The sequence below is a fragment of the Botryllus schlosseri genome, chromosome 2, assembly GCF_051294905.1.
Source record: "Botryllus schlosseri isolate E-star chromosome 2, Bs_hap1, whole genome shotgun sequence".
In the NCBI taxonomy this organism is placed as follows: Eukaryota; Metazoa; Chordata; class Ascidiacea; order Stolidobranchia; family Styelidae; genus Botryllus; species Botryllus schlosseri.
In genome coordinates this window covers 24,416,973-24,439,276 of record NC_137237.1, presented here as the reverse complement: position 1 = coordinate 24,439,276, position 22,304 = coordinate 24,416,973, and the positions used below count along the sequence as shown (strand labels likewise).

Genomic DNA, 22,304 nt, shown 5'->3' with positions numbered 1-22,304 from the left:
GTAACCTCCGCACCCCAAACCCCTTAATTGAATGAATGGATCGATGGTGACCTAGAATTATAGTAAGAGAGAAAACGCATGTTTTAGAGATATAATCATATAGGGCGCCGGTGATTTCTACACATTGAGAAGGACTAGGCTCTGGGCTAAGAGTTGGGCCACATTTTCAAACAGGAAACTGAACCATGGCCAAAAAGGTTGAAAACCACTGGTTTAGAAGAAGGTATGTTGTTAACTAAGCAGGCCTATATATCTCACAGTCATCAACACCGGATCTGTTAGAGAACTCGGCTATCTATAAACGACCCATATACTTGTATCAACATCACTAGAAAATAATTAAATCTATAAATTTACTAGACGTTTACGTACTCTCAGCACTTGCATCTTCCAACTGCAATATTGTATCGTTCAATTTCCGTACTGCAATGTCAAATTTAGCAGAATCTAAAATAGAGAGAATAGTCGTAAATGTAGTCATCTCTATGGTCAAAACAAATAGAAACAGATATTTACAATTAAGTAAAAAAAGAAGTCAGGCTTGTAATGACTCAAGTCGTTTCTTCAAATGCGTTAAATGACTCGATTCAAGTCAATTTGTGTATTGACTCGACTTGTACTCGAGTCATTGTGCATGATTCGAACCAAGTCATATGACTCGGGACTAGGACGGCCAAGACAGACATTTCTTTGCTACTTCGAAGAATAGTAAAGCCACCCCATTTTTGGTATTTCGTCTATCAATCTTGAAGTAAGTACACTAAGCTTAATGAACCGAAAATAGTGTATGCGTCTTAAGTCTAACTACTTGAATAGGCTTAAGTCAAACGTTCCCAACCGGGGGTCTGAGATGAAATATCCTACTGTGCAGACTCATTTTAATTGCTTAATTACCAATAGCCTACTGATACATATGTTGTTGTTGTTGTTTACTAAACAAAAAGATTTGGTGCTTATCGCCTGACGGCCTTTTGCACCACGGTCAAAAACAATATGCAGGAATAATGACGAATAGCGGAAAAATATGAAAAACACTGAGATCATAATAGGCGGTTTCACAAGAACACGATGATGAGGCGGTTACACAAAAACACAAAACAAATGCCATAAAAGTATGATAAACTCATAAGTTATAAATTGCTGTTGCACGATAACACAAATTCAACGACATAAGGAGTTATTTGAGGATCAAGGAGTAAATCGGCAATACAAAAAATCACTTTCAATTGAGATATTTTGTTGGGGATTTTAGAAAAAATAATAGGTTGGATTAGAAAGGGCAATCGCGGTGACTTCGAAATGTAAAAACAAATATCCATTTTCTCTTGTGATATACATAACCATTTTTCCATGATATCTTCAAGATGAACTGCTTGATAGAAATGACCAGGCTTAACGTTCTATGTTCATTAAAAAAATTTTTTGTCAATTTTGGTGCCATATTTGTAGCGACCATACCCAAATGTGTCGTCGGAAGCGTTACGCATTATTATTACATTCGCCACCACCTATCTTTGTGAAAATGGATTTTCGGCACTCGTTCATATCAAATCGAAGGCGCGGATTGTCAAGAGATGACCGCGTGATTCATGATAGGCAGTTGAGAGATTCACTTTGAAATAATAAACGTCAACCCAATTTCTATACATAAACAGTATGATGTTATTTTCAAGAAAAGCCATTTCGTTGCTGTTTATCACTAGGCTACAGATATATCATTTGCACAAGACAGATGACGATTGCACGAGAATTGAGCTAAATTGGATCTAAAACTTCGGGGGTCCGCGGGGTCCATGACGGTCCAAAAGGGGTCCGCGAAGACAAAAAGTTGAGAACCACTGGTCTAAGTAGTGTAAGTATAGACAAAATGTTCCTGAGTACTTCGAAATATTATTAGTCGGGCAATTTTTTATGTCAAAATTGGAAACAAAGTCATAAAAGTTTTACAACACTGTCGGGGAACTTGGCAATTGACATTTTACAGCTTGTAGCCTACTTTAGAGGCCTACCGTCGTAGACGGTCCACTGTCTGCCTATTGTGACTAATAAACAATCAAATGACACAAATAGGTTGACATGGTGCTATGCTCAACGTACCGCAATATCCTAACGGAAGCGAGACTGCGTGGGCATTGCATTGTTCTTATATGCAGACGCGAATTATGAAAAATGATGTAGACACCATTGCCAGAATGAAGCAACACGGTGTGACACCAGCAATGTACGCACGCACCACTTCAGTGTTGCCAGCCAACAACTGCTACTGTTGAACGTTCTTTCTCCATTCCTGGCAAACTACTTGGTACGGACAGACACTTTCTACCCGAGAATGTAGGAAAGTATCTTTCGTTGTACTACAACAGATTTTAATTATTTCTGCAATAATACGTGATGTAACTACAGGAATTCTTCATGGGGTCAGACTTCGTTCAAATCAAGTTTTTTCATGGAAAGAACTGTCAGTTTTTGGGTCAAAAAAGTTTTTTCAGGCCGAACTACTTCGTTGGGACAGACAGTTCGAACCAGAAATGATGATAAGTAGTACAATTCTAACATTATGTGGGGAAACACCAAATTTGCATACCTTAGGTCAAAATTTGGTAAAAATTAAGTTTTTTAAGGTCAAAAAAATGCCAAAACGTTGATATTTTGGGTCTCAATCTTCCGTTTCTTAGGTAAAAAAAAATTGCCCCAATTATGAGGCATTTGTATCGGACAAAATTTCGATAAATAATATGGAAATGTGAAAGTGTGGTGTGGAAGGGAACATCTCAAGTATGGTAAAACAAAATTTCCATGCTTCGGTAATTCGTTACTTGGTGGCTATACAAAGATTATTAAGCTGTAGCTATACAGAAACTTGTCAGTTTGCACCTGTTTGTCAATGAATAATGATTGATCGATGGATATTAACAGACCTGCAGCAACTTCTGTTACGTACGAACGATTAAATGTAAAAAAAAACGCTGTCGATAGGACGTTAGTAGGTGCAGGGTTAGATGGTGTCAGGTTAGATGGTGTCAGGGCTTTGGAGCAGCCGTAAATTTGCATTGCTCCAGCTCCGGCTCCGGAGCTATCTTCTATCATACACTAGCTCCGGCTCCAGCTCCGGATCCGCATTATTACCACTGCTCCGGCTCCAGCTCCGGCTCCGGCTCTGTAAACTATCGAAGGTGCCTGCGTATATCTGGGGTGGGCAACCCGCGGCCTGTGGGCCATATGTGGCCCGCGAGCTAATTCCCTTGTATTATCGAAATCCTGTTATATTATCGAAATTGAATTGATCAGATTGTGAACTTGCAAGGCCAACGAAAAATATGATTAGTCTGGCCGCAACACTTGGGATGTTGATGACTAAAATATCAGTTCTGACGCATTGGCAGATCCAGGGTCCAGTCACATTTCAAGTAAATCGTCGTACATTACAAGAGTAGTAAGATATTTCTCCACGCTTCGAGTGTTTAAATGTCACACGATTTCTTGCTTTGTAGCCTACCCCCTCCTGAAAATGAAAAAGCGCCTGATTTAGCCGATTGAGTCTAACTATATTCGCAATTACGAGAGAATGTCTTTTCGCGTTTGCGCTCGCAGAAAGATAGTCGACGATGAAATGTAGGCACGAAATGACTGTTGTATATTAGCGGAAATCTTCGATATCGATATGTCCAGATGCCGAATAGTCCTGTCCTTGCAAACTGAGCCCAGCGGGCGGTATACAGTTGACCCGCAATATAGCCTACCCAAGTAATAATAATATTAACTTTGAAAATTTTACGCGCCTGGCGCGCCTAGTGGGCAGCGCACTCGTTCGACAATTTCATGTGGCCCTTTAGCCGAAACGGTTGGCCACCCCTGGTCTATATAGATTACTAATTTACCCGCATGTTAGTTATCTATAGTAATCTAGAGTCTGTCAGCCATAAGCAACATCGGATGCAGCAACGAAGACACAGGTGCCGCCGTGTCGGCTTGTGACGTCATAATGAATACTTGTCAATTGTCGATAACAACATCATAGTTGCTCCAGAACTCACTTTATTTCATGCCATTGCTGTGTACGGTATGAAAATTCTGATGCGGCGTTTTAACACTGGCACTGCACTCGTTACCATTAAGCCATACAGCTCAATTCAATCTTTAAATAAGCGATTATTATTCAACTGTAACTGTAGTAATAGCAATATGGGCGGAGATCACGACCTCATCAATGAAAATTCGATTTGTACCAAATGGCCAATGGTTTGACGTTCGATATTGGTGCACTCGTTACTAGTCCACCGGGTGTCGATCAAGTTTATCGGACTATAATATTTTCCCATTGAAACGAATCGAATAATCGAATTAAACACCGTGCCACGCACATTGCGCCATGCCCATTACGAATTAAACTATGCAGAATGCACATTGCACATTTACAAGTCACAGTGAGCGATAATCCGGGAATACTAGAGTATCAAGCAGACATCAACAATGAATATACGAAAAAGATGATTACAAATTGGAAATCGCGTATCAAATCAGTAATTTGTCTCCAACATAAATACCCTGGGGTCCTGCTGACATCGCATTGAGTAGCTCGCACTGCGACAATTGTTCGCTGAGTGTAACGGCGTTTTGGGTGACTCTTCACGCTCGAAAATCCTTACTCGAGTGAATGACGATCATGCGCAGTAAGGAATTCCAATTCGCATGCATAATTGCATGCTCACTAACACTGTCCAATTTCGCGGCCCGATTAACGAACTATCACGAAAGAACGAGTATTTGCTCATCCGATTCACAGCAACAATGAGATGGAATTTCTCGGCTCGTGTTCGTCATATCGACATGTGCATTGTGCTACGAAATCACGTTTTTATCCTCTCTCCAATTTCGCGTAATACATAGTGATCATTATTTCGAACCGTACTATTGGCCAACAAGGATGTGCTGATGATGAAATTGCGGGTATGCCGAATACCCACAATATTCACAGGCATATCTAGCATACCGAGGTTCGGCATTCATGTATGAAAATTGAAAATTGAACATATGACTGCTCTGCTGTTAAATCCCCAGGAACATGGTTAGTCGGATAAGGTAGCGCCAAAGAGGTAAAGATTCTTAATTTCGCGAAGGCCTGCTGTTGAATTTTGTGAACTCAGCAGATATGGTTGTTGCATATATAATAGCATCATATGAAACACGTCGGAGCCGGAGCTACCCCTCAAATAACTAGCTCCAGCTCCGGCTCCGGCTCCGGTTGAATTTTATATAGAGCTCCGGCTCCGGCTCCAGCTCCGGTAAAATGCACGGCTCCGGGGCTCCGGCTCCGGGCTCCGGGCTCCGGCTCCGGCTCCAAAGACATGGATGGTGTGAACGTGAGGTTCACGTTCGCGTTCTGTGTGTGAACCTCAAAAATTTAGAGGTTCATGTTCACAAACGAACCTTGGTAGGTTCTGCACTGTGAATCTTTTTCATACGTCACAATTTTTCACGTCATTGTAACATCTTTGGTTGAAAGTCTTTGCATTTTAACTCAGACCGCTTTATGCATGGCGCTGACAGGATAAAAAAAACCGACCATGCACCTTGCCTATCTCAAAAATTTTTCTTGCTTTGTTACAAAAGTTTGCTCGAAATATTCATCTTTCCGTTTGTGAATATCTAGTGACTCTCTGCTGCTGTGAGCTTGACCTGCAATCACACAACATCAAGAACGAAAAACACTACTTGTAGAGAGTCAGCGAATGATGCATATTCAACCAATCAATGAAATTGATATAAAGAATACATCGTTGTCTTCCGTAAAAAATCTAGTAGGCGTATCCGAGATCCACCTTGATTTGATATGTTTATTGTTTCAAAAACCAAGTCCGTGCGATTGAGGTGTTGTCTACTGCTGTATATTTTGTTCATGAGGTAACATCGGTAGCAAGTATAGAAACCTGTTTTACACTTTGCACAATATCAATGTAGCAATATAGTCAGAAGCCCAACACATTGACCCGTCAGGCCTAGACCGTTGAGGCGAACGCTTATATTCCCTTGCAAGTCCTCGTCGAAATTGTTGGCAAAGCAACGGAATATATTGATTTTATTGGATTATTATAGCATTTGATTGCTCCAGTTGATATGTATGGTGACGCTTAAAAAGTCAGCATGTACTTCAGCATTGTGGCATAGTGTAGCCTGAGTCGTCGCTAGTTATCGTGTGCGTATCACTTCACTGAAATGTAGACAACTGTAGCTGCGGACAACTGATCATTTTCGCGCTCCGCGGGATTGAACTCCGATTCATAGTTCATGCGCCATGTATAGTCCGAAATTCATATTCAATAATTTTCTCATCAATAGTCATAAACTTCCATGCCATTAAACTATCCGTCGGGATTGCTAGCATTCTGGATGCATTTTGTGAGATGACGATAAGGGTGGCGCGAATACTTTCAATATCATAAAGGGGGGCCTGTCTAAAAAAGTTTGAGATCCACTGGCACTAAGCGTTCATATTTGATGCAACGTGGGTCTCGTGCAGGAGACAGGGGTGGCCAACCATTTTTGCTATTTCGATTTCTTATGTAGCCTACGGCCGCACTTCAGGGTAGGCTATAGACGTAATGAACTAGCTGGACGTCAAATACCCATGTAAACTCCAGACTAATCTACTTTACCGGCTTACTATAGAGACTGAAATCGCGAGTGTTCATGTTATGAACAGCAATCGGGATCGGTTATGGACGCGTGAAGGGCGAAAAAAAATTTAGATTCAAGAATGAATCTCGTCAATAATATTAGCAGTTTCAGATATCACTGTCAAATATTTATCCACTCCCAGCTCATGCGATCAGATTCACAGGAATCGTTGATGAAGGGAGTGTTTTCGAAAATGAAGGGCAAGTTATAAATGGTGATGCATTTTCGGGTGGGCCAATTGTTATTGGTCGCGTTGCATGCTGATATTTCTCGACCTCTCATCGGGATTGCCGGTATATTGGAGAGATATTGAATCGCCCAAACATACCCGAAACAAATTTATTTCGTGAGGACAACATGATTCCAAGTTGGTATTTCAACATGGAGTGCATAATTTCCCTCTGCTGCTCTCATCCGTACTGTGGGTCTCAGATTGAAAAGACCGCAACCATATTAAAACAGAAAATTGAAGCCTCATTGAATCGCGCATAGTGCGAAGAAAATTTCAAGATTAATCAAAATCTCTTAAATATGCGGGAGTCAATTCGTAAAGTCAATTTACACGTCGCGCCCACCAACACATACTTATTGAATTACGTGTCCACGTCCACGGCCGCACAAATTCCCTTCTATACGGCCGCAGGTTGCCAACCCCTGGTCTTGTGGAATGAAGATCAATCTCCAGATAATCCTGCATGCACGATCTCGCGAGGGTATGCGTCATGGTCCATGCAGACTCACCATTAGAATTCATTTCTTTGATTTGCTCCAGATTTTCTGCAATATTCTCGTATTCTGCAATAGGAGGAGGAAGAGCGCTTTAAAACATGTCTAATGTCCATGTTATGCATGGATAAGGGATTGTTTCACCTCGACGAATAACATTGGCTGTAACATAGTCGTTCCATATATGAAGCCGATTTCGCGAGGAGTAGATAACAATACATGTATCAATACCGTTAAACACCAGAGGTGGTCAAAGTAGTCAAGAAAGCTACTCAAGTAGAAGTAGAAGTAGCGACGAAAAAATCTACTCAATTATGAGTAGAAGTACTTCTTTCATAAGCAACCTAAAACTAATTGAAGTACCAGTAGAATTGACTGATTTTAAATATACTCAAGTAAGTGAGTAGATGTGAAAGCGATCTCAATTCGTTCGCCTGAACTGTCAAAAGCTGCAAATGGAGCTATACAGAAGGTGTAGAGAGCTTGATTCATATTATTATTATTATTATTATATTTAAAAGCGATTTTAGTGACGCATATAACAACTATGGTCTTTTGCGTCACGACGTAACGGTTGCTAATCGAATCGATATTGCGATAAGTAAATACAGTCAACTAAACATTTAGTATTGTCTTTTTGTCTTCGCAAGGAATTCCCACAGCAAAGGTAATATATAATCACTTGTTATTACATTTTCCATGGTGAAGGGTACTCTCAGGTCCATTACGGCAGCTCTAAACTGGCATCTTTCATTAACGTACTTTGCACACTCCATAATAACGTGCTCTGCAGTTTCTTCTACATGGCATGTGGTACAATCAGGGGTATCGGAGCATCCAATTTTGTTAAGATGGGAGTTGAGACGACAGTGTCCGGTGCGTAATCTGAAAATGGTGGTTTCGGCACGGCGTGGCGTGGTAAAAGTAGGTAGTTTTGTGTATATGTCAGGGCAGAACTGTTTGAAATGTGCTCCAGAGGCGGTTTCAATGAAACGTTGGTTCCAGTCTTGCCTACAGCGACCTAAAATCAATGAGTTGGCCTCGCTAGAAGTAAGATCTACACTTTGGTCAGCCAAGTCATGGGCCGAAGCCTCTTTCGCAAGTCGGTCAGCGACTTCGTTCCCTTCAATACCACAGTGTCCTGGAATCCATACGAAAGAAATATCTCTATGGCTTTCATGTAAGAGATGGTGAGTTAGTTCTAATATTTGATTGGTAATATAGTTATTTTCACCAAGATGGTTTTTCAACGACAGCAATGCACTCAAAGAGTCACTCAGAATAGCAACTCGTTCGATGGAATTTTCTGAAATCCATATCAGTGCATCGAATATTGCTTTCAGCTCAATCGAGAAGATTGATAGGAGTTTCGAACATACTTTTGATGTTCTTATATTGCGATCGGGGATGTAGAAGGAGTACCCAGCACCGTTGATGTTTTTAGATCCATCGGTGTAAACTAGCATTCTGTTTGGGTATTGCTCAAAAATATAATCTCTGAATATAGCATCGACAAGGTGACTTGGTGGATCGCGTCCGAGGGCTGTTTGTAATGATGTATCAATCATAGCGCATTTCAATAACCAAGGGCATATGGTTAGAGGGTGGTCACCTCTGACTTGCAAATCATCCAATATTTGAAGTCGGGATAAGAGATTGAAAGTCACAAATCGGTCCGAGAGTAGATTGTACATTTCCTCCCATGAACCCTCCAATAAACTGCGTGCTGGGTTTGATTGTTGTGTTCTGATCTTGGAACGGTACTTGAGACAAAGATATTGGTGCCTTAGAAAAAGGGGCATGTCGTTACACGAGGCCTCTAATACGCATATAGGGGTGCTGGACATGGCACCGCAAGAAAGTCTCAGAGCTTGATTGCGGATTGATATTATTTTCGTGAGGTATGATTTCGGTGCGAAGAAGTACGCTTCCATGCCATACTCTATGATGGATCTTATCAGGCTCCTATACAGGGTTAATAGCGTTCGAGTGGATGCACCCCAAGATGTGCCGGATACCATTTTGAGTAAATTCATGCGCTTTGCGCATTTGGATGCAACGTTAGATGTGTGTATCTTATAGTTGAGTCTTTTGTCAAAAGTGACACCTAAATATTTGAAGGATTCCACATACCTCAGTTGATGACTTCCAAGTTTGAGTACAGGTTGTGCATAATTTCGCTTTTTCGTGAAAACCATTGCTACGGATTTCTCGACCGATACCATAAAACCCCACTTTACACACCATCGATGGATCTGATCAAGGGATGACTGAATGTTTTGAGCAAGTTGGTCAACAGCAAGACCGGCCTCCCAAATGGCACAATCGTCCGCATAGAGCCCCATGTCTGACTCGATAACTGTTGGAAGGTCATTTATCATAATGCTGAATAACAAAGGGCTAAGCACACTCCCCTGCGGAATACCATTTTCGGTGAGGAAAATGTCGGATAACGTTGTCCCGATTCGAACTTGAAAAGTACGGTCGTGTATGAAATTGTTGATCCAAGAAAGACAAGGCCCCGAAATACCCATTTCCCGTAATTTATGGATGGCAGCAGCCCTCCACACCATGTCATATGCTCTCTCGATGTCTAAGAAGACAGCCAAGACCGATCTTCCATTATGGATAGCTTTGTAAGTGGCATCGTGTAATCGGAGAACATGATCCAGGGCCCGCCGTCCCCGACGAAAGCCACTTTGAGCTGAGTGGAGTAAGCCGTGCTTTTCTAGATACCAAGATAGTCGCTTCATAATCATCGTCTCCATCACTTTACAGAGGTGGCTGGTTAAGGCTATAGGACGATATGACTGTGGGTCTGATCGGTCCTTGTTTCCTTTGGGAATTGGAATAACAATCGAGTGCTTCCAGCTGCGAGGGACAGTCCCATTGCACCATGAGTTATTTATCACCGAAAGCATACTGAGTAGGGCATCTGGCGGGAAGTTTTTGAACATGGAGTAGCAAAGAGTGTCATGTCCCGGGGACGTGTCTTTTTTCGACTTCAGTGCTTTCTCGAGCTCTGCAATCGTGAAAGGATTGTTCAGAAGAGTATCGTTCCTATGGTGTTCGACTTCTATGAGGAGTGAAGCTCTCAAGTCCAACCTATGACGGTAATTCAAAGAGCTGCTACAACGTTGGAATGTCTTCGCTAGTATTTGTGCTTTTCCTCTTTCGTCAGTAATATAATTGCTCCCAACTTTCAAAGATGCCACCGAACTATTAGAAAGATTGCCCGAAATAGAACGGACGACACTCCACACTTTCTGGAGATTTCCCCTGGTGCCAAGTGTTTCACAAAAGGATCTCCATGATTCACGTTTCGCTGTTAGTATCACTCGTCTGCACTGTGCACGACTACGTTTAAATTCAGCAATGTATTGCGCATCAAACGTTTGCCTCATTTTCAAAAACGCTGCCTTCTTCTTTCTCACAGCCCTGGCACAATCGTCGTTCCACCATGGTACTGATGAGCGACTGTGACTTCTCTTGATTGGAATGGACAGGCTGGCCGCACATAATACATCACTAGTGAATTTGTCGACCATGGCGTCAATGTTGTTCCCTAAATTTGGCACCTCGGACAGATCAAGGATCTGGCGAAAGCTCGCCCAATCTGCCTTCGAGAGGGCCCAAGTGAGCGGACGTTTGTTAGAGCGGGGTAGTTTAGCCAATAAAGATGTCAGTATGACAAAATGATCACTGCCTAATAGGGAGTTTGTCACGTTGGTAGAGCACGAGTGTGCGATATCTGCCGACGCCAGTGACAAGTCGATGAGTGAGGCCCTGCTCACTGCGTTGTATGCAGTATTGATGCGAGTTGGACTCGTTGCGTTCAGGGTTACCAATCCATGCCGATTTATCGAATCATACAACAAGTGACCTCTGCGATTCGAGTTTCCAGCACTCCATGACCAGTGATGGGCATTGAAATCACCTAATATCAAAGACCTGTCGGACAGGTCACCCAAGAAGTCTAAGTCACCATCAACAACTCGGTATTCGGGAGAGCAGTATATGTTACAGATCCGCAAACCGTTCACTTCGATGCACAGCGTATCTATACCACCACCGGGTGAATGAATATCGAGTATTCGATAAGACAATTGCTTATTGATTAAAATGGCTAGCCCACCACTGCGAAGTGTTTTATCTTTTCTTTCCATGATGTACCCTTTAATCTTTGGAACATATTTATCAATAAGATGTGTCTCTTGAATTAACATAATATCAGGAGGCGTAGGGAGTTGTTCTATAAAGTTCTTCAGTTCAGGTAACTTCCTGTATATTCCTCTGCAGTTCCATTGCAGTATAAGAACACCAGCGTTCTTATACATTTTGTGGAACTGCGCTCAAAAGGCTTTTCAGTGATTCAGGGTCGAAAGAAACGCTTAGCCACTTCTGAGCCGCGGAGGTAATCAATGACGGAAGATCGATATCATCGCTTGAACGACAAGTTTTAGCTGTGAGGTTCACAATTTCGCATATGAATGCGAAGAATAGTAACGGATGTGTAGAAGACATGATAGATAGAATTGACGAGTCGTGATCTGATTCGGACGGGGTACTGGCGGCCTCGGTGGCCTCGTTTACATGAGAAGAGGTCTCCAAAAATGATAAGTTCGCATCATTTGGAAGGGGTTGTCGCGGTGGACTGATTTTCGCCGAAGTTGACATAGCAGAGGCGTTCTGACGTTGGTGTACAGCCTGCCGTCTGTGTACAGCCTGACTATAAGTTTTACCGCTGGGAGTTGGCGACAATTGTGTATGTGAAGACGTTTCTGGTGCTTTTGATTTAGCATCGACATGCGATACTTTGGATTTAGCATCGACATACGATAGACTCTCTCGTTCTCGAATTATTTGTATTTTGGCTTCCCTTTTATACACTGGGCACCCACCGTATGCTGCGCTATGGGGCATTTTACAATTGACACACCTCTTTTCCTGATCGCACTGATGATGTTCATGCTCATGACTCCCACATTTGGAGCACGTTTTTCTTCCGCCGCAATTTGCCTTCGTGTGACCAAATCGATTGCATCGGTGGCACCTCAATGGGGGAGGATTATAGGGATTGGTCTTGAATCGAAGATATCCAATATACAACTCATCTGGAGGTGTTGGAACATTAAACCCGAGCAGCATTGACAAACTAGCAACATAGCCATCAGTGGACTTGCGTTTTAGACGTTTAGCAAAGCACACGTGTGATTCGCTGAGGAATTCAACAACTTCGTATTCTGACATGTCAGCTGGCACACCTCGGATAACGGCCCTAGACGCATGCTGATGCAGTTTACTCTCATCGTAACATCCCGTATTAATTGGAATTGACACTACTCCGTCCGTAAACATATCTAGAGATAGGAGCTTATCGGCCTGCATGCGATTGTGGCAGGTGACGAGTAAGTCTCCCGACGGGAAGACACGGATCCCTTCATAATTACCAATCACTGCGTGTAAGCACTTGTTCACTGTGGTAGGATGATAGTGTTTCATCTTCCTATCTTTACCCTTAACAACTATTTTCAAATTTTCGGTGCGAGCTGGATCGGCTGAGCGGCCAGAATAGTCTGCATCAGACTTATTATTCATTGCTTTCAATGGCGGACTATCACAATCAGACTCGCTTTGTGAACCCCTTTTACTGCGTTTTGACGTGACAACAGTAAATTCCATGTCATCGTTACCAACATCCGCTGCCATCAGGCTGGATGGTGGCTTATACAGCAATTAACTTCTCACTGCACGTAATCCTATCCGAGTACCGCTAGAGTATTACTACAAGTAAGCCTTTACACCAGAAGACCAAAACCTCGCAACAAGCTCTCGACGCTGATTGCAGGATGAGCTGCTCAATTTAGACACGTCCGCACACCTCGGCGGTCAGACGCGAATCCCTTGATTCATATTGATGCATCACAGGAGGTGTCAATTTTTGACGGAATAAGCAGTTGTCCACATCATGGGATATAAATGATAGTATTGATGTGGAAATGCCATACTAATCCTTTGTTTACTCGAACACCCCGTTTTAGAGAATATCATGGCATGGCGCCCTCCCCCAAATTATAAGGCCCCTAGTTCAGTCGAAGAGCAATTCGGACAAGTGGTGTCGGACATGACTTTAACACTTTGCGCGATTAGCATACGTTAATTAAATATATGGCTGATCGTAAAAATACTGTATTGCTTTATTTTCGGAAAATATAAGGCATTACTACACTTGCTTTTATACTTCGACATGTATGTTCTCCAAACAAAAGAACTGAAACTATAATTAGAACTCAACGTATAATACTCGTAATCGAAAGAAAAATACAAATACTACTTCTAAAAAGCGGAAAATATATTTCATATCGTTTGTCTAGAAAGTTTCAACCGTGGTTTGCTGGCACCACTCTTTTTCTTCTTCCAATAAATAAATAAACTGTGGTTTGCTAAAACAGGTCTAACGTTCAAAAAGTCTAAGTCCGCTTTTCCAGATTAGGACACGTCATGGGCTGCTATAGGTATAATAGGTAATTGCTAGATAGCGAAACGGTAGTTTCAAACGTTATGGGGGGCCCATACTTACTGCGATGAAATATGATATAGGCGACAATGCGGTGTGAACGGAACCACGCAACGCGGTATCTAAGTTATATTCAGCGATACTTTCGTTAAAACATATTTGTCACTCCATATCTACTGTGCGAGAGGCGCCACGAAAATTCTGGTTATGACATGACTTTTATGAAAATTAAATGTTGGTACTTCGTGAAAACAGTCCCGAAATTCCTTAGGCCAGTGGTGCTCAACGTTTTTGTCTTCGCTGACCCCGTTTGGACCGTGACGGACCCCCGCAGACACCAAAGTTTTAGTTTAAATTTAGCTCTATTATCGTGCAACGGTATTCTGTCCAGTGCAAGTATCATCTGTAGCATAGTGATAAGCAGCAACAAAGCTATTTTCCAAAACCCCAACAAAACGTCCCTGAACAGCAATATGTCTGTATCAGTAGGCTTGTGGCAATTTGGCAATTAGAAGGAGTTTGCACAGTAGAATATATCATCTCATACAGTTTATGTGAGTTATGAAGCGAAACTGCCTCTTGATTTCTCTAATTCCAAAAAATTACAAATTAAGTTATCAACCATTCTTCAAATTTAGAGGCTTCGCGGACCTCCGGTTGAGAACCACTGCCTTAGGCTATCTTTCTTATTGGAGGATTAAACTACTTCTATTTAACAAACTGAAAATAGCGAAAAGTAAGTAAGTAGATCACAAAATACTATGAAGTAGAAGTAGAAGTAGCGAAAAAAAGATCTACTTGAGTTAGTACCACTAGTAGAGCAAAACTACTTGAGTAGGCCTACTTCGAAAAAGTAGAAGTACTTCGTTACTGACCACCTCTGTTAAACACTATATAATAGTCAGAACCGCCGTGAGTTACAAATCGAGTATGGTATGGCATGTGGAACGGAATTTCGGCATGGAATACGGAAATGTGAAAGCATTGCATGGTATGTAAGTTTTCCAATATGGTGTGGAAATTATATTCCATATACTTCCATACTTCGGTATAGTATTGCCGAACCATGGTAATGATCCCATTCTTTCGATTTGTCGAATCGACGGCATACCTCAGAAAATCATTCACTGACAGTTCTATGTTCATTTCTCAACCCGGTTGACATCTATTTGAATACAAATTAGTTGTGCAACGAGAATATGAAGGAAATAATATTGATGAAAATTATTACAATCTATAGATCTTAAAATGAATGATATTTGACGACTGTGGCGTTACAGCGTCACATTTTACATTTCGAATACCGTAACTTCAACTCCGTAAGCTACCAAGAGGAGTTTAAAAATCGTAAAGTCTGAGAATGTAGCAGTTACATGGATATTCACATTAATTTGGTGCACTAGGAAATCATTTCTTGTGCTTTGCTCGGATGGTCATCAGTCATTCCGCAATATCTATTTGACATACGCATCATTGTAATTTTAAAAAATGTGTAGCTTGTCTCGGAGCGATGTTACGCCATGCCGGTCTCTATAACAGACATCGTAACTTCATTAAATCGGGTTATCTCTGATAAAAGAATCGAACCCTGATGTTGGCTAATGAGTATCACCCACACCTATGCAAGCAATCGGACATTTAATTCCCTATCGCAAAATCCCTAATCATTGTAGCGAAGTTAAATTGTATTCTAGGATATATTCTGATGGGACAATATATTTGTTGTATATAATTTTGTAGTTTACTGCTAGCAGTACGTTGCCACACTAGTTTTAGATGTCATGAGCTTCTGTTGCGATTCCCCAATAATCCTACATATTTTACGTTCCGTCTTCTATGATTACGCAACCTACGTCGCAGACATGCGACAAAAAGAAATTGGGGTTAGAATTAGTGCATCAAGACTGTTTAAATTAGGGTTACCATATTTTGGAAATCTGAAAAGAGGACACTTTTTGAAAATTTTCAGACTAGCAATATCGGAGGAGAATCCCGGAAAAATGGTAAATTTTTCGCACTTCGTGGTCGGTTGACTAAAAAAAGGTCAACTTTCCGACTCAGCTCCCGAAATAGCAGCCGTAGCGTTACTTCAGTGCTAATTTACTGTATCTGAGTCGAATTTTGCCCGACATTTAACTAAAATTCTCAAAAAAGAGCTCATTTGGGCGTCCTCCGAGGACACTTTCAAAAAAGTAAAAAAAGAAGACAAATCCTTCAAAAAGAGGACGTATGGTAACACTAGTTTTAATGAATAATTTCACCAAAAATAATCATAGTAGAAACGCCGGAAAATTTCCACACACCAAAAATAACTATTAGATGAGAGGTTGGGCAACTGCGAAAGTATAGAAAATGTATCAATATATGGTATGGAAGAATGTTTCTATGGTATGAAAAATCGTAAGTATGGTATTTCTCGTTCCATACTATAACATACCATGCCCTGGTTACAAAAGCTGCCATACTCTGTTCTACCAACCTCGATGCCAAGTGTCTTTGAGTTGAAGATGCAGCGTGAAGATTGTTGCTAGTACAGCAATTGCTGCTGCGAGTAGTAAGATGACAGCAATTCCTTTCACGCAGTTTTGGCCGAACCGCCTCTCTGCCTTGTCCGATGGTTGATCGCCACCTAAATGGAACGATATTTATTACATAGCAGTTTTAATGCGACAGATATCTCACTCCCAAGCATTTTTTTTGGGGCTCTGTTAGCGTCTTTTGAAACCTTGATCTCCGTCCCCCATATAAATCTATCGCAACTGTGACAAACTGTCTCCTATTTATCATGACCACTGCATTTTGCAATATATGTAGTGAAATCTACTGAATGCAACTTGATGCCAAACATAAAGCGGGAATCATATAGTAACCTACCGACGAAGAGAATGGTCTTATACGCATCAAGAAATAATAGTTCATATTCACATTGTCTAGAATTACATCAGATATTTAGGACTTAAGGAGTGTGAATATTTTCGAAAGAATATTCACCATTTTTAGGGACAAAGGTGTTTTGATATATCTGTCGATTTTCCGCTTCCTCATACACGTTGTACTTCATGGATTGCATCTCCGTACCGTTCTAGCTGTAACTCAGGCAGAATACCACGTAGTCCCCTGTGCCACGGTGGTTGGATTATTCATTGATAAACACAAATAACTGTTAATGCATTGAATTCAAGTAAGCTGGAACTTAAAAAGGTAGTCGATCACGTGTAGAGAGAATCGAAAGCAGGGCTGTAGAGTCGGAGTCGGTGGAGTCGGAGTCGGAGTCTGGGTCATTTTCGCTTGATGGAGTCGGAGTCGGAGTCGGAGTCGTGGTATACAGACGCGACCCCCAATGTATGTTAGCAACATATTTATTGATATAATTCAGTCATTATCTTGCCAAAAAAACTTCTCGCTTTGCACGACCAGGGCCGGATAGCCCACTGCACAGTTGTATGACATATTGTTATCAATTTTAGAGCGTATTAATATAAGTCTTGTTTGCAATGGTACCTAATTCGGTTCGCTCCTATCGGACGACTAAAAAAAGGTTATCAACATTCCAGTTGCCCGCGCAATGGTTCGTAAATCTCATGTGACCCTTTGGCCGAAAAAGCTGCCATCGCCCGATATAGATAAAATTAGACATTACTTGGAAATTACAACTCAGTTGCACAGGGGAAGAATATCGCAATATGCGTTTTCGCGATGCAGTCAAAATTGATGCAATTTTTGGAATTAAACCATGATACTGTGACAGAGCAAATTCATCGGCTGGTTTTGTAAAATTGTAAAAATGATGTAAATATGACCAAACGATGCTTCCCACTTGACAAAATTAAAAATATTTGTAGTGAAGCTTAGCTGTTTGGATCGAACAAATGACTAAGAAAGACTGCAAGTCTGCAATATTAGAGAGTCCATGTTATAGAAACTTGAAAAAGGAAGGATATTTAGCAAATCTTTCTTTCATGTTAATTGCATAGTGGATAATTCGAGCTGTGCCACAATGAAACAATTTAGCATGACACCGTTAGTCATATGTTTGCATATCTTTAATGGTTGTATGATAGTCATTCAACCGACAATGTGGCATATAATTTTCGAAGTTAATAGGTAATAATGCTGGAGTCGGAGTCGGGAGTCGGAGTCGGAGTCGGTACGTTTAAAGACTCAGGAGTCGGAGTCGGAGTCGGTATATTGAAAATGTGTGGAGTCGGAGTCGGAGCCGGAGTCGGTGGTAAAATTTACCGACTCTACAGCCCTGATTGAAAGCTCAGCAAAACAATGTATGCTCCAGCCGTTCATGTGCGATTTGAAGACTGTAATATTGCCTTTCTAATGATTTGATATTGATCTGGTGACGCGTTTGCTTATATTTCATTTTTCACTCTTCTCGCGTTTACATCGTCCGTTCTCATAGTCAATCGAGTACTGGCAAGGCGCAGCGGTAACCAGAAACAAAATTGGTCGGTTGGGGTGGAAAATATACGATATATTCAACGAAACTTTCCCATTGGAAAGCCCTCCAGACCTGTCCATACTTCGACGGGGAATGTCATCACTGCCCTCTATGCATACAATTCGCAAACCCGCTCCCCACACACATATTGCATGCATTTCGGATACATGAGCAAGTGGTGTCTTCAAAAACTTAGGGTACGTAGCCTAATTATAAAACTTGAGTCGTTTTCATACCAGACGGTTATGACTATTCATACGGTTTCGCAAGTTAGTTATGGGTGAGTCCATTGCTATTAAATACATCGTAGAAGCAAGTTATTATTTTGGTACCTCCCATAAAGATTGTCGCTAGTGGTTGCATTTAAAACAAACGGTCTTTTAAAACACTTTGCTTAAAACATATTTTAAACAGTGTTTTAAACAAAGGCCTTTATAAAAAAAATTGTGTTTTTTAAGTTGTAAAATTATACCATAATTGTGTAAATACTTTCCAAAAAACATGGTGTATGAGCCTACGGATGTTTACCACCCGATAAAACCTACGTTTACGATATGGGATGGTTGGAACCCTCAAAATATTCGGTTCGACAGCTGTAGTAGCCTACGTAGATATTTTGCCAAGGGAGCTACATTTACCCTGTATTATCAATTGTCCATGTCAATCCATTATGACGTCACAACTGAATATTCGTGACGTCATGGCTTAAAAAAAAACATGTTTTACATTGATTTCTGTTTTAAATGCAACCCTAGTTGCCAGTCTTACGATATTGGAATCGCTCACATGCACCAGACCAGACCAAGAAAAACTCCCATGGCGACTCTCGTACTACACAGAATTAGCACCTTTTCATGTGGGGTAATATTTTCCTGTGCGAGAGGAATTTCTACCGCGGGGCTCAGATTGCAAGGGCAGGACTATTCGACCACACCCATTTAGGAATTCGGACATATCAATATGGAAGGCTTCGGCCAATATACCTCGGTTTTATCGCCGTCGATGTTTCTGGTAGCGCATAAACCCTCGTAGCCTACTGCACATGCCTCTAGACCAGTGGTTCCCTTGTGGGCAATATCGAACCCCGCTCACCCGGTCGATGATTTTGAGAACCGAGGAGGCTGAAATGCTAAAGGGGGCGACTGCAGAATGATAGGGGGTGAAAATGTTAAAACGTCCAGCGAGATATATTTAATTAACATTGCCAAAATGCACGTGAAAACGGCTTATTCTGTACGTGACGCGAAAAAAGATCAACTCAACGGAAAGTAGACGCGGAAGCCGGTTTCGGAGCCACTATCGCCTCGGAAAAGGGGCCTTTTTTACCAGTGGTCAGAGTTAGATGATAACTACAATCCAGCTAATTTAAAAGCATGCACATCGATTTATATAGATTCAATATCGGTTATTTTAGCAATGATGGACGCAGATTCGCGAGTGCGATGCATTGAAATAAAATGAAATGCAAATCATTGCCACAATATACTATTATGTAGTTTTGTGATAGCTCTTCATACATTCCAGCACTCATGCCCAAGTCTGCAGTGGATTTTACGCTGGGTAATATTGGACTTATTGCAATTATACTTGACTATGAGCATTTATTTTGATGTTAGTAAAATTGTGTCGAAATTTACTCTTCACAGAGACGACATATAACGGTCTATGACCAGCAGAACTCAAGATATATTCTTGTATGACGGGTATTCAATTCATCAATGCGTTTGACGCTCGTCTGCAAGAATTCTCTATCCCGTTTTTTACATGTGGCCTCGGACGACTTTTGACGCATCTAATATCCTTCATTTTAGCATTCATATACAGAAATTGAAAACAGAAAATTAGTACTATTCATAGTTACAATTCCGTACAAACAACAACTTTCGTCTATTATACTTCTGTGGCATATTTAGAGGTCAACAGAGCCGCAAGAAGGCTACATTGGAGCCGCATGCGTGTCCGAGAGCCGCGGTTTACTTTCTATTGATTTGCGAAAATTCGCGAAAGATGTGGGGGTGGCTGTGGCCCCTGGCTACGAGGGGGAATAGCATAGGGTTGCCATACGTCCCGAATTTCCCGGACATGTCCGGAATTCCACTGAAAAATCTGCGTCCGGAAGGAATTTCTAAAATATGCCAAAATGTCCGGAATTTTGAAGGCTCGAAACAGGCTCAAAAGTTTTTCGTAAATCAACATAAACAATAATATTTTCAAGCAGATTTATGTTATTCAAAACTCTTATTCGCGCCGCGCGCGACTTAGTGCAACGTATAATGATATTAGTATGGGCACCAGGCACCACCACCCTCGTCAAAAATGCAATCAAAATATAGATAAATAACCATCATTTACTGAAATAAGTCTGATTGTAATCACAATAATAAGCTATTCCTAGAGTTGGTTAAGGCCGATGGGATGCTTCAGTCACAGACAGTGGTTCCAAATCTTGGGGTCGTTTGCCTTTATCTGGGGATCGCGATGGCTTTAGACGTAATCAGATTCCTAGGCCATGAGTAAGTTTGGACAAGCTGATTTTTTTTAATAATCAGCTTATCAAGTTTTGAGCTTTTGCCACGGAACATTTTCAAGTGCGAAATGAGGTCGCGACCATGAAAGGTTGGAAATCACCGGATGTGTAACCTGCTGGTGCATTTTATAGTAGCCTACGAAAGAATCAATATTATTGACAGAATTCATACATAAAATTTAACAGCCAAATGCATATAGTAAGTGCACAACAGGCTACATCGACTACCCTATGATGGGCCCAAGATCAGTGCTCTTTTGGGCGAAAGGGGGCAAAAAAAAATGTTGTTTCGGACCTGATTAAAACACATAACCAGATGGCCGCACCGACCTAACAGTATAGCAGGGCTTTCAATCACAATCCTGACAGGCCAGACACGGCCCGCTGACGATTTCATCCAGCCCGTGGAGGAATCTATTGCAGACCGCAGCAAGTAGCAATCACCAGAGCTCACAGTACAGATGGCCCAATTCATGACCTATGTTCCACTCCATTCCTGTATAGTGTATCACAGTCGATGGGCGATGCTTTGCTAGTATGACGTCATATAGACGGACTATGTGTTACACCTCATTTTAAAATCCGCTAGTGGGCGCTAAAGAGTGTCCGGAATTTGCTTCACAAAAATATGGTAACCCTAGAATAGCATCTTGTAATAAGATCAAATTTTGCATTGGTTTTAGTTACCATTGTAGGCCTAATCGCAATAATCGTAATAATAATAATATTACTAATCGTCAGATTATATTTTCATCTGTCCAAGACACGCACAATGTACAATGCGATATACGAGACGCAATGCTATGTAATGAACTGATAGGGGGGATGGGGGGAGGGGGGCATCCACCTCGGCCTATAGTGTCCGATGTCACAGTCTTCTTCCATATTAATCGTTCTTCGTCGATCCTTTTTAGACGCTATTTCTTGCTCCATTCGTTTTTCACCGAGTCTTTTACTGGGCTTTTTTGTCGCCGTAAGAACAGCGACACGGCCGGCGAGGAGCCCAGAACAACCTCCGACAGCGGGACTCAAGGATTCCTCATTCAAATCGGTCCGCAATATTGATACAGATTAATGAGAACTTTGAGACTGATTGGTAATGCTGATCCATGAAGTCCACACGAATAGCTAACCATAGGAATCGCTGGAAGCATCTTCTGATTAATCGGATCCGCGACACGAAAACGCAGATATGCGACTCCGATAGGGTAACTCTACTACTTCCCTCATCGAGCTCACCTACGTCAATGGCTTATATAACAACATCTTCGGGAACTTTCTCAACAACGAAACTTACTAACGCTAAGGCTAAGTATTTCGGACGTTTTTACTGAATACTAGAGTGATCAGTAATCTGCCAGAAAGGCTTTGACTTCTTCCATTCCTTCGTTGTTATACTCACTGTCCCG

The 22,304-nt window shown here is 41.5% G+C and overlaps 2 protein-coding genes and 1 pseudogene across 3 annotated transcripts in view; all 3 read right to left on the bottom strand.

Annotated features, from left to right (window-relative positions):
* The window catches only part of LOC145456860 (intelectin-1-like), a 32,758-nt pseudogene extending 14,766 nt beyond the window's left edge, over positions 1–17,992 (bottom strand). Inside the window, exons 1-4 of the transcript XR_013920723.1 lie at positions 16,910–17,992; positions 16,398–16,547; positions 7,417–7,470; positions 373–447 (exon numbers count right to left, since the gene is read on the bottom strand). The product of XR_013920723.1 is annotated as an intelectin-1-like (transcript). The remainder of the gene's footprint in view (positions 1–372; positions 448–7,416; positions 7,471–16,397; positions 16,548–16,909) is intronic.
* Positions 1–22,304, bottom strand: part of LOC145456913 (uncharacterized) — a 185,142-nt gene that overhangs the window by 103,661 nt on the left and 59,177 nt on the right. The window lies entirely within an intron of this gene.
* Positions 1–22,304, bottom strand: part of LOC145456849 (tubulin epsilon chain-like) — a 297,431-nt gene that overhangs the window by 232,964 nt on the left and 42,163 nt on the right. The window lies entirely within an intron of this gene.